Genomic DNA, 10,323 nt, shown 5'->3' with positions numbered 1-10,323 from the left:
TTTCAGCCTGCAGTTCTCTTGCCTTTATTCTCCTGTTTGTAAACTGGTACTTGAAGTTCAGCTCAGAACAAAAATTTGAGAGCACACAAAGTGAACTATGGTCAGAACGGCTGAGCAAGGATATTTCTACCAAGATCACCTCTGTCACCATTGCTTTAAGGTTAATTTTGAGTGATTACCTCTCAGCAGTAGAGCTGCTTTCACTTCTAAGATGCTTTGAGGAGATGCTTGGGGAAAACAGTGAGAAGCCATCAGAAAAAGAACAGATGGGGAGGGCTCCACAGGAATTTCTTTCCACTATTTCTTTCTCTTTGCTCCATCAGAGGAATGCAAGCCTAAACAGGGAGAATAGTTTGAGATTATTAGTACAGTTTGTTTGCATCTTGTTTTTGTGCACATGACATTCTCCCTGTCAGCCAGAGTTATTGATTAATCTTGATTGATAACTTGAAGGTAGGGTGGAAGTGGTAGATTAGATTTGTTACGGGTGAAACGCAGAGAGAAAGAAAGATAATATTTTGCTTCAGACATTCAGCATAAGATTTACAGGACAGTAGTAGTCTGGTAAGCCAGCCTTTTCAGAAAGTTTTTTCCCCTTAAATCCCTGTATCTCCTCCATTAGCATGTCAGTTACCATGCCAGGCAAACAGTAAGTTGTATGTAAGGTAGGTCCTGATCAGGCTGGAAAAAAAAGAGTGGAAATCTCATGCTTTGGTCCTGAGATACTTGGGTAATATTGGGAGATGGAAGCAGAAGATGAAGAATACGTGTTACATGTGTACCATCTGCCCAATCGGAGATGGGAATATTGGAGGGAATGCCTAGAGAAAGAGGGTTTGTTTCATGCTTAGGAATATGGAAGGAACACTCTCTCAGGCTGACCCTCACCTTTGCCTATCTGGGAAGTGACACTGTCAAGTGTAGTCAGTGGCATAGAATGGTAGCATGGCAGAAGGAGGGCCAGAGTTTAGTGTTCTGTGTAGCCCTTAGGTCCTGTGCATCATGGCAAGGACTCAGGGACTTCCTCTTAAATCCTCTAGTGCAGCTGGAAGTAAGCCACATTGTAGACTACTTGGTGAGAGGAGAGCTGATCTGACAACAGAGCTAGGAGTGGATCCCCAGGCCTTGAGCTCCATGGAAGACATGTTACCTGTAAGAGCCAGGATGATGCCAAGTTAACCAGAGAGTACTCCCTGGCCAAAGAGAGAGAGAGAGAGAGAAGGAGAAGATGAAGATGAAGATGAGGAGGAGGGAGAGTAGGGAGGAGGGAAGGGGGAAGGGAAGTTACATCATGTTTAAATGCCAGCAGGTCAAACAGCAACTAGGTGGGCAAGGGTCATTGTCACAGAGTATAGGAACCCATGGCAGTACAGGGATGCCATTTGTATAAGGATCTCCTCCTGACACTGCCATAAAGTCACACTAGACCTCACCCAATCCTGACAGCCACATAACATCCAGAAAGGAAACATGCGAGTGATGTAAATCTTAAATATTAACTTTTTAAAAACCTAAACTAACTGAATATTATTTGTAATGACTAAATTATTATATTGGATAAGGGTTATTTTAGCATTATAATATTTAAATTACAGATTTCGACTAAAAGCTTTTCCTCTATCTAGAGGATTGGGATTCATCGCGATAATCGTCATTGAAGAGATTATAAAGAGTTTCCATTTTCTGGACTCATCTGAAAGTAGTCTGGGTAAATCTGATATCCCTGCACATGGAGGAGTACCCCAGCTTTGGCACGTATTGTTCTACTGCTTATTAGGATTGACTGGTCTGAATGGCTAGATGGGTGCCCCAATTTTCTGATATCTCCAATACCCTGAAGCTGGGCAATGGGTCAAAGAAGACAGAATTCTCAGACCCCATGAAGCTGTTCATCTATGCACAGGATGCTTTTCTTCTGGAACTCTGAGTGAATTTCTAAGAATTATTAGTAGGAGAGTATTGGGTAATTTCTCTGAACGGAAAGAAATCTCTACCCTGTTTATTTAAAATTTACACGCCTTTTAAAAAATTTCTCTCTTTTATCATTTATTTTCTCCTTTTACTATATCTGTCATGGTTCTTTCCTCTTTTCTTGGAGAAATTTTATGCTATTACAGCTTTCATTTCAAAAGTCTGCTATTCAGTAATAAACTTTCAAAAAGCAATACTTTTTAAAAAAATCACCAATGCTGTACTTCCTGCCATATTTTCACACGTGAAAACAAAGACACATACAAAATCAGAATCTGTATGATGCAAATATAATTTAAATATGTAATTTACTTGCACCTGAGAATAGTCATTTCACTGAGATATTAACTCATGCAATAACAGCATTTCTAGTAAAGCTTCATAAATGCATTTGTCCCATGTAGTTACTGGCTAAAGTTCTTTTATATCTAAGCTACCTTAAGAAGGCTTCATTTTTTAAAGTTTAAATATTGGAGGAAAAACCCCTGTAATTTATGGAAAATGTTAACAGATGACTGAAATAAAACATAATGTTCATTTTGTCATGTATGATTTATCATGTGCAACTATGACTTTGCCTTACAGACCTTTAAGACAGGCCCTCCAGAAGCACATTTGATCTGTAGCACATTCTATGTGTATGAAAAGTATCTGGGCTGTCAACAAAGGAGCTGTAGCTGTCATCTGAGCTTGATTGAACATTATAGAAGTAAAAGTCCCAACAGGCCAAATGTTTTCTCTCTTTTCTTCTGGAATCTTTTCAAATGACGTTTTGTCTGGAAGTGGTCCCAATACTTTTCTCTTCCTTTCTCCCTTCCCTTCCCTTCCTTTCTCCATTCCCTTCCCTTCCCCTTTTTCTTCCCCTTCCCCTTTCCCTCTCCTCCCCTCCCCTCCCCTCCCCTCCCTTCCCTTCCCTTCCCTTCATTTGAAAGTACACTAAAAATCACAGTGGTTGTCATTGGGTGGTAGGAGAGCAGTATATATATATATTTTTTTTTTACTGGAAGCTTATTATGAAGTTTTATTAATTACATCTCTTCTTTATTGAGTATAGTTGATTTAACAATATTATTTTTCATGCATACAGCATAGTGATTCAATACATTTATAGGTTATATTCCATTTAAAGTTATTGCAAATTAATGGCTATATTTCCCTGTGCTGTACAATATATCATTGTTGTTTATTTATTTTATACATAGTAGTTTGTGTCTCTCAATCCCTTACCCCTACCTCACCCCTCCCTCTTCCCTCTACCCACTGGTCACGACTAGTTTGTTCTCTATATCTGTGAGTCTGTTTCTGTTTTGTTATACATTCGTTTTATTTTTTTAGATTCCACATATAAGTGATAAAGTATTTGTCTTTCTCTGTCTGACTTATTTCACTAAGTATAATACTCTCTAGGTCCATCCACATTGTTGCAATGGCAGAATTTCATTCTTTATATGGCTGAGTAATATTCCATATATATACCATCTCTTCTTTATCCATTCATTTGTTGATGGGCACTTAGGTTGCTGCTTACGTATCTCGGTTTATTGTAAATAATGCTACTCTGAACATTGGGGTTCATGTATCTCTTCAAATTAGTGTTTTCATTTTCAGATATATACCTGGGAGTGGAATTACTGGATTATATGGTAGTTCTATTTGAGTTTTTTAAGGCACCTCCATACCGTTTTCCAAAGTGGCTGCACAAATTTACAATCCTGCCAACAGTGTACTAGGGTTCCCTTTTCTGCACATCTGCGCTAACATTTGTTATTTTTTAATTTTTTGATGATAGCCATTTGACAGGTGTGAGGTAATATCTCATTGTGGTTTTGATCTGCATTTCTCTGATTAGTGATGTTGAGCATCTTTTCATGCTGTTGGCCATCTGTGTATCTTCTTTGGAGAAATGTCTGTCCAGGTCTTCTGCCCGTTTTTTAATTGGGTTGGCTTTTTGGCCATCTGTGTATCTTCTTTGGAGAAATGTCTGTCCAGGTCTTATACCCATTTTTTAATTGTTTTTTTGGGTTTTTTTTGATATTGAGTTGTATGAGCTGTTTATATATTTTGGATGTTAACCCCCTATAGGTCATATATTTTGCAAATATTTTCTCCCATTCAGCAGGTTGTCTTTTGGTTTCGTCCATGATTTCCTTCACTGTGCAAAACCTTTTATGTTTAATTAAATCCTGTTTGTTTATTTTTGCTTTCATTTCCTTTGCCTTAGGAGACTGATCCAAAAAAAAAAAAAAAAAGCATTGCTGTGATTTATATCAAAGAGTATTCTGCCTATGTTCTCTTCTAGGAGTTTTATGGTTTCAGATCTTACATTTAGGTCTTTAATCCATTTTGAGTTTATTTTTATATATGGTGTAAGGATCTGGAGAGTGAGGTGCCTGATATGGAACTCAAATGCCCCTTGCTTCAGGAAAAATAACTACCTTTGTGATCCTTCCTGATTTTGGATTCCTGCGGCTAATGTGTGTTTTTTGCTTAGAGAGATCATCTCTATTTTCCCTACCTATCTTGATGTTGTCCTTTTCCCCTTTGTTGTGGAGATTTTGATCATCCAGTTTTCATGTTCCTTTCAGAAGGAATTATTCCATATGTAGTTGTTGATTTGTTGTGTCTGTAGGTGGAGGTGAGTTTGGGATCTTCCTACACCACCATCTTGAAACTTCCCTGTCATACTTTTATTTTTGTTCATTTTTATCAACATTTAAATATTTTTGCTCTCTGTACATTTCATTTTTAATATTTTTGTCTCTGACTCACGGGTTTATGTTATGTACACCCTATCCGTTGTGTATATATATACATTCTTGAAAGATAGAATAAAATTAATATAAAACAAAAATTTTATGCCCATAATATCATTCAAGATAACCATAAGGGAAAAAGAAAAACTAAGTATGTAATAGACATTATAGACATTCCAGTAATACACTATTTTACAACTATAAAATAAAGTTATCAAAAGCAATGACCAACATAATCCAAAAATTGTTAAGAAAACACACATGTACCACAATGTTCATTGTAGCTCTATTTACAGTAGCCAGGGCATGGAAGCAACCTAAGTGTCCAATGACAGATGAATGGATAAAGAAGATGTGGCACATATATACAATGGAATATTACTCAGCCATAAAAAGAAACAAAACTGAGTTATTTGTAGTGAGGTGGATGGACCTAGAGTCTGTCATACAGAGTGAAGTAAGTCAGAAAGAGAAAAACAAATATCGTATGTTAACACATATATATGGAATCTAAAAAAAAAAAAAGGTTATGAAGAACCTTGGGGCAGGACAGGAATAAAGAAACAGACGTAGAGAATGGACTTGAGGACACGGGGAGGGGGAAGGGTAAGCTGGGACGAAGTGAGAGAGGGGCGTGGACTTATATATACTACCAAATGTAAAATAGATAGCTAGTGGGAAGCAGCCTCATAGCACAGGGAGATCAGCTCAGTGCTTTGTGACCACCTAGAGGGGTGGGATAGGGAGGGTGGGAGGGAGATGCAAGAGGGAGGAGATATGGGGATATATGTATATGTATAGCTGATTCACTTTGTTGTAAAGCAGAAACTAACACACTATTGTAAAGCAATTGTACTCCAATAAAGATGTTAAAAAAAAAAAAGAAAAAACACACAGGATCTGAATTAATCCCTTTACTTAGGATACAGCGTGTGATGAATGTTGACCTGCAGGTCCCTAATTATAAATTCTGAACTTCTGTACTGACCAAGTTTCTATAAATTCATGAATCCTTCACAATAATTTCTAAATCTCTTGGACAAAGATTATGAAAGTCAGTTCAAATGCAACTCTGGTGACTACGTACCCTCACATACCAGTCAGGATGATTCCATAGTTATAATCTTTGACTAGGGAAGTGTCTGATATAAGCAAACAAAAAGAAAAAGGTAAGGTGCCTAACCTAAAGAAATTGGTATTTTTTCATACCAACTTCTCATTTGAGTTCAGCTTTGAAAAATAGACGAAGTTCCCTGTAATTATCAAATAGTTCTTCTGGAAATATTCTGGAATTTGTACCATTTTTTCCCCCATCTCTCTAGATAACCTGTAGTCACTGTTTATATTCTAAAGTCCAGGTAAATGTTTGACTAGTCCCATAAGAATGTTGCTGAAGTTTGCCCCTTATTTTATCTTTATCCAAATGCCCTATCCTACTCTTCCATCTTCAAGTTTACTAACTTTCACACAGATGTGTATCTACTTGACATATAACCAACCTTGCTTATGTCACCTACAGGTTTGATCTTTTGATAAGTATGCCCAAATCAAACAGTTGTTTACAGGCAGTATCCTGGCCAACTAGGAGCAAAACACAGCAATCAACTGAGACACTAATGCTCAGAGAATCCACTTCACAGGGAGAAAGAAGTTAAATTAATTGGTAAATACTTTTAACTTAAAAAATACCATATAATTTGAGCTGGCATAATGCTTATAAAAACTGAATCTTGTAGTCCATTTAGGATTGCCTGTCTGTGTTCATTAGCATAAAAAAGCAATTCCATTAGGAGAAAAAGTTCCACTTCCAAATTATCCCCAAAATTGTTTACAACATTTCTTTACATAAGGATACCTAATATTTATAAAACTATCTACTTGTTTTCAAATCACTTTAATGTAGATGATTTGCCAAACATCCCCTGAGTAGAATAAGAACAAGTTCTTTTTATATGCATGACAAGAAGCACAATGGAGAGAATGTCACATTTCTGTGACTGGTAGAGTTATGATTTACTCAAAAGATTTTTGACCCTGTCAAAAATCCATGGGATTAATGGATTAATGGCTTAATCCCATGGGATTAATCTTTTTATGTCATGATATGTAAATTTGTTTACCAAGGTCTGTCTCTGTAATTCAAATGTCTTTTTTCTTCCTGATTTTCTCTGTAGGACCACTTGTTAAGTGAACATTAGATGCACAGCCACTATATGTAAGCACAGATTCTCCCTACATTATGGACATGTCAATATGCATACAGCAGGGTTGTCCACCTGTTTTCAGTGTCTTTCCCTCTGTTCAGTGTCCACATTAGAATTGAAAATGATTATCGCTGAATCCTTTTGCTCTTCCAGCTAACACTTCCAGACTCTAGTCTCCTTATACATTTTACTATAATTTCCTCTTTGCAATTCTCTTAGAGCCATTCACATGTAGTATACGAGTGTTCCCTAAAAAGCGGTTTAGGAACTACTAGTATCCTGTAAAATGTTAGTGAATATTTCAAAAATTTTCAACACAGAATTTTGTGGGTAAGTCAATTTGGGAAGTTTGGGTTAACAAAGCTAAACGGAATTCTTGGTTCAGTACTACTTGAAACATTTAATAGGTTAATGTGCTATGTGATTCTTCAAAGAGGTAGCTCACTTATACAGTTTTCCCAAAATTATTTGATTTAATGATTTGTTTTTCAAGGAATATTTAATGACCCTAGAATTCTTCAGTGCATATTTTGATGAAAGCACTGTTCCACTTATTAGTTTGACAGTTCTCCTCTTCAGGGAACAACTGTTGTTTTAACAGTGTTACATCCTGAAAACACTTTATGATTTCTGTGGACATAATGTTAATTTAAACTCAATCTTGGAGCTCTTAGTAGGTTCCTTCTCTATGTCCTTTAAACATAAAAATATATTTATATTTAGCAGGAAAATATTTTATATCGATTCAGGGAATATACCAGAATTTTATTGATATACTAATATTAAAAGCTTATGGAACAATCTGTTAGAATGGTTTAATGTTTCAGGGGATGGATTTTGGAGTCAGGGAAGGCTTGAATTTGACTCTCACATCTACCACTTAATAGATAAATGATTTTTATAAGTCTCCATTTCTTCATCTGTAAAACGGGCATGATATCTCTTTCATTAAATTTTTGTGAGAGTTAAGGGAAACAATGTATATAAATTGTGTAGCCTAGTACATGCCTCTGAGTTAGCAAATGTGATTGAAAACAGTCTATTTTTTTACAACTTTCTTATTATCCAAATGCAGTAAATTCTTTCTGTCTCCCTTTGTCCATCAATTTTATTTCTTTTTCTAAGATGCCATCCAAGATAGGATCCAGGCCTAGAATATCTTATGCACTTTTGTAGTAGTTGTTCCTGGGGCCACTTATACATCCACACCCTCCTCCACAATTGCCCTTGGTTGACAGGGCTACTTTGAGATGGCTGAGAGGTTATTCAGGCCTTCTTCCCCAAGAACAGACCATGGAAAACCCTTGAATTATGTGAGACATGAGTACCACTCGCCTTGACCCTGGTGAGACAACCTCAGTGCTAGAATTTACACTCCAAAGCTCCCCATGGAAATAAGCTAAGGATAGAGTTCTCTTGAAACCACAGCTTTGCCTGCCTTTTTCTTTGCCCTGTTCTGCTTCTCTGATCCCCCTATAAGATTCTCCTGAGAGTACATCTCTCATCTCAGGCTCTTCCTTCACTCAAACAGATCCTGAAATTGCATCTTCTCTTCTCCAACTGATTGTCATCATTAGTTTTATTCAAAACAAGTAATTATTTAGTAGCTCACTATGCCCTAGACTTCATTTCAAATTTTAGAATTCCTAAAAATCAGGAAACTCCATTTCTGCTCTGAAAATCATGACAACTGCCTTCCTTATTTTTAATGTCAGAACAAATCCATGCTTTTCTCTTGCTCATTAAAAACTCTTGGTTTATTAAAAAATGCAAATTCTTGTTTTCTTATTATTCTAAAATTAGGTAATATATATAGGGCCAGGTTAACCATCAGACAGCTCAATTCCGGAGTGACTCTGGCTTGGGCTACTTGTTGTAGGGTTTGCTCAGACAAATTTTATTCACTAGAATAGATGCCAAATTATTCTTAGTTTTAGTGGCCTCTGAAAAGTTAAAATAAAAAGCCGTTTATTTGCTACTAACAAATGCAAATCTTCCTTATCATGGAATGTAGGATTTATTAACATCTTCTGAAATAATTCTCAAGGTAGGATACTCAAACATTAAAGAGAAGAATACTGAATCCCTTCTTTTCTAAATGTGCTTTGCGTCTACTCCGTTGAGTATTGCCACGCAAAGTTATAGGATATGGTGAAAATGACATACTACAAATTCACTCATTCATTCAGTAATATGTTTTTTGAGTATATATTATGTATTAAGTATGATTTTAGGTGTTTATAAGAGGAATCTTAATTTTAATTGGGGATAAATTAGATGTATCCCTATTCAACTTCCCCTTAGTCAGATTCCAATACTGTCAGAGCCACTGCAAAGGCATCCAACATAAGGGAAAGTGTGGGGGAGAGGAGAGTGGAAAAAGCCAGGTGTCTTATCCCTTGGAGAGGCCTGGGCAGGTAAGAGGTCTTGAAGCTCAAGCCCGTTTGTGTTGTGGTCAATGCACCACTGGTCTCACTCCTGTGAGAGGAGTTGTCTCTCAGCAAGTTGAAGTCAGGTTTTAGGTCCTGCAGTGCTCCTGGGTTTTACTAGGGGCCTCAGCATTTCAGCTGCCACAAACTGGCCAAAGGACAACTTTCAGGGCCAGGTATTTGAACCCTGGATTGAGAATCCTTTGTTTCCGTTGCTTCCCCTCAATATATTTCCAGATATACTCCAACTCTCGCTTGAGGAACACATCCTCAAAATCCTCATTTTGCTACTTTCATATGACCTATTACACAGAACTTTTATGACTCATCAGAAACAGCCTCTGAGTTTTTGCAGCACTTTTTTACCCTTCCTTGAGAAGAATGAAGGTCTAGTGATTAAAAACTCTCCATTGGGAAAAAACAGATATTTCACTCTTGTTTGCTGCATTACCTTCTCTCAGAACAGCGGAGTTTCTGGCCAAAGAGCAGCCATAAATGAATAAATGAATGAGTAGATAAATAAATAAATAGATAAATACATAAGAAAGAAACGTTAGGAAATGAGACAAGTAGTCTGCCTTGGCTGATCACTTCACCAGCCCTTTCTTTGGTGGGATACCCAATGACAGCAAGAATGATTCTTTATATGTACACAGGATATTAGCTTTCATCTCAATTCAACAACTCTGTTAGATCTGTATAAAATAAAAATTTTTGTCAGTGAGTCACAGGTACATTAAAGCAATCGTCTAAACCCACACAGCTAGTAAGACAAGCAAGACTCTCCATCAAAGACTCTCTGTCTTTGGGCTCTTGGCCTAGTGCTTTGTGTAGGACACCTGCACCACCTGTGGTATCAGCTTTCCTCTGTATGAACTCATATACTTCTTTGTGCCTCTCTTATGCTAATACTCTCAAATCAGTAAACAGTAGTAAGGTTTATCTTGCTTTCCTATTAAAGTGTAT

The sequence above is a fragment of the Balaenoptera ricei genome, chromosome 3 (assembly GCF_028023285.1).
Source record: "Balaenoptera ricei isolate mBalRic1 chromosome 3, mBalRic1.hap2, whole genome shotgun sequence".
NCBI lineage: Eukaryota > Metazoa > Chordata > Mammalia > Artiodactyla > Balaenopteridae > Balaenoptera > Balaenoptera ricei.
Note: the sequence above shows the minus strand (reverse complement) of the source record.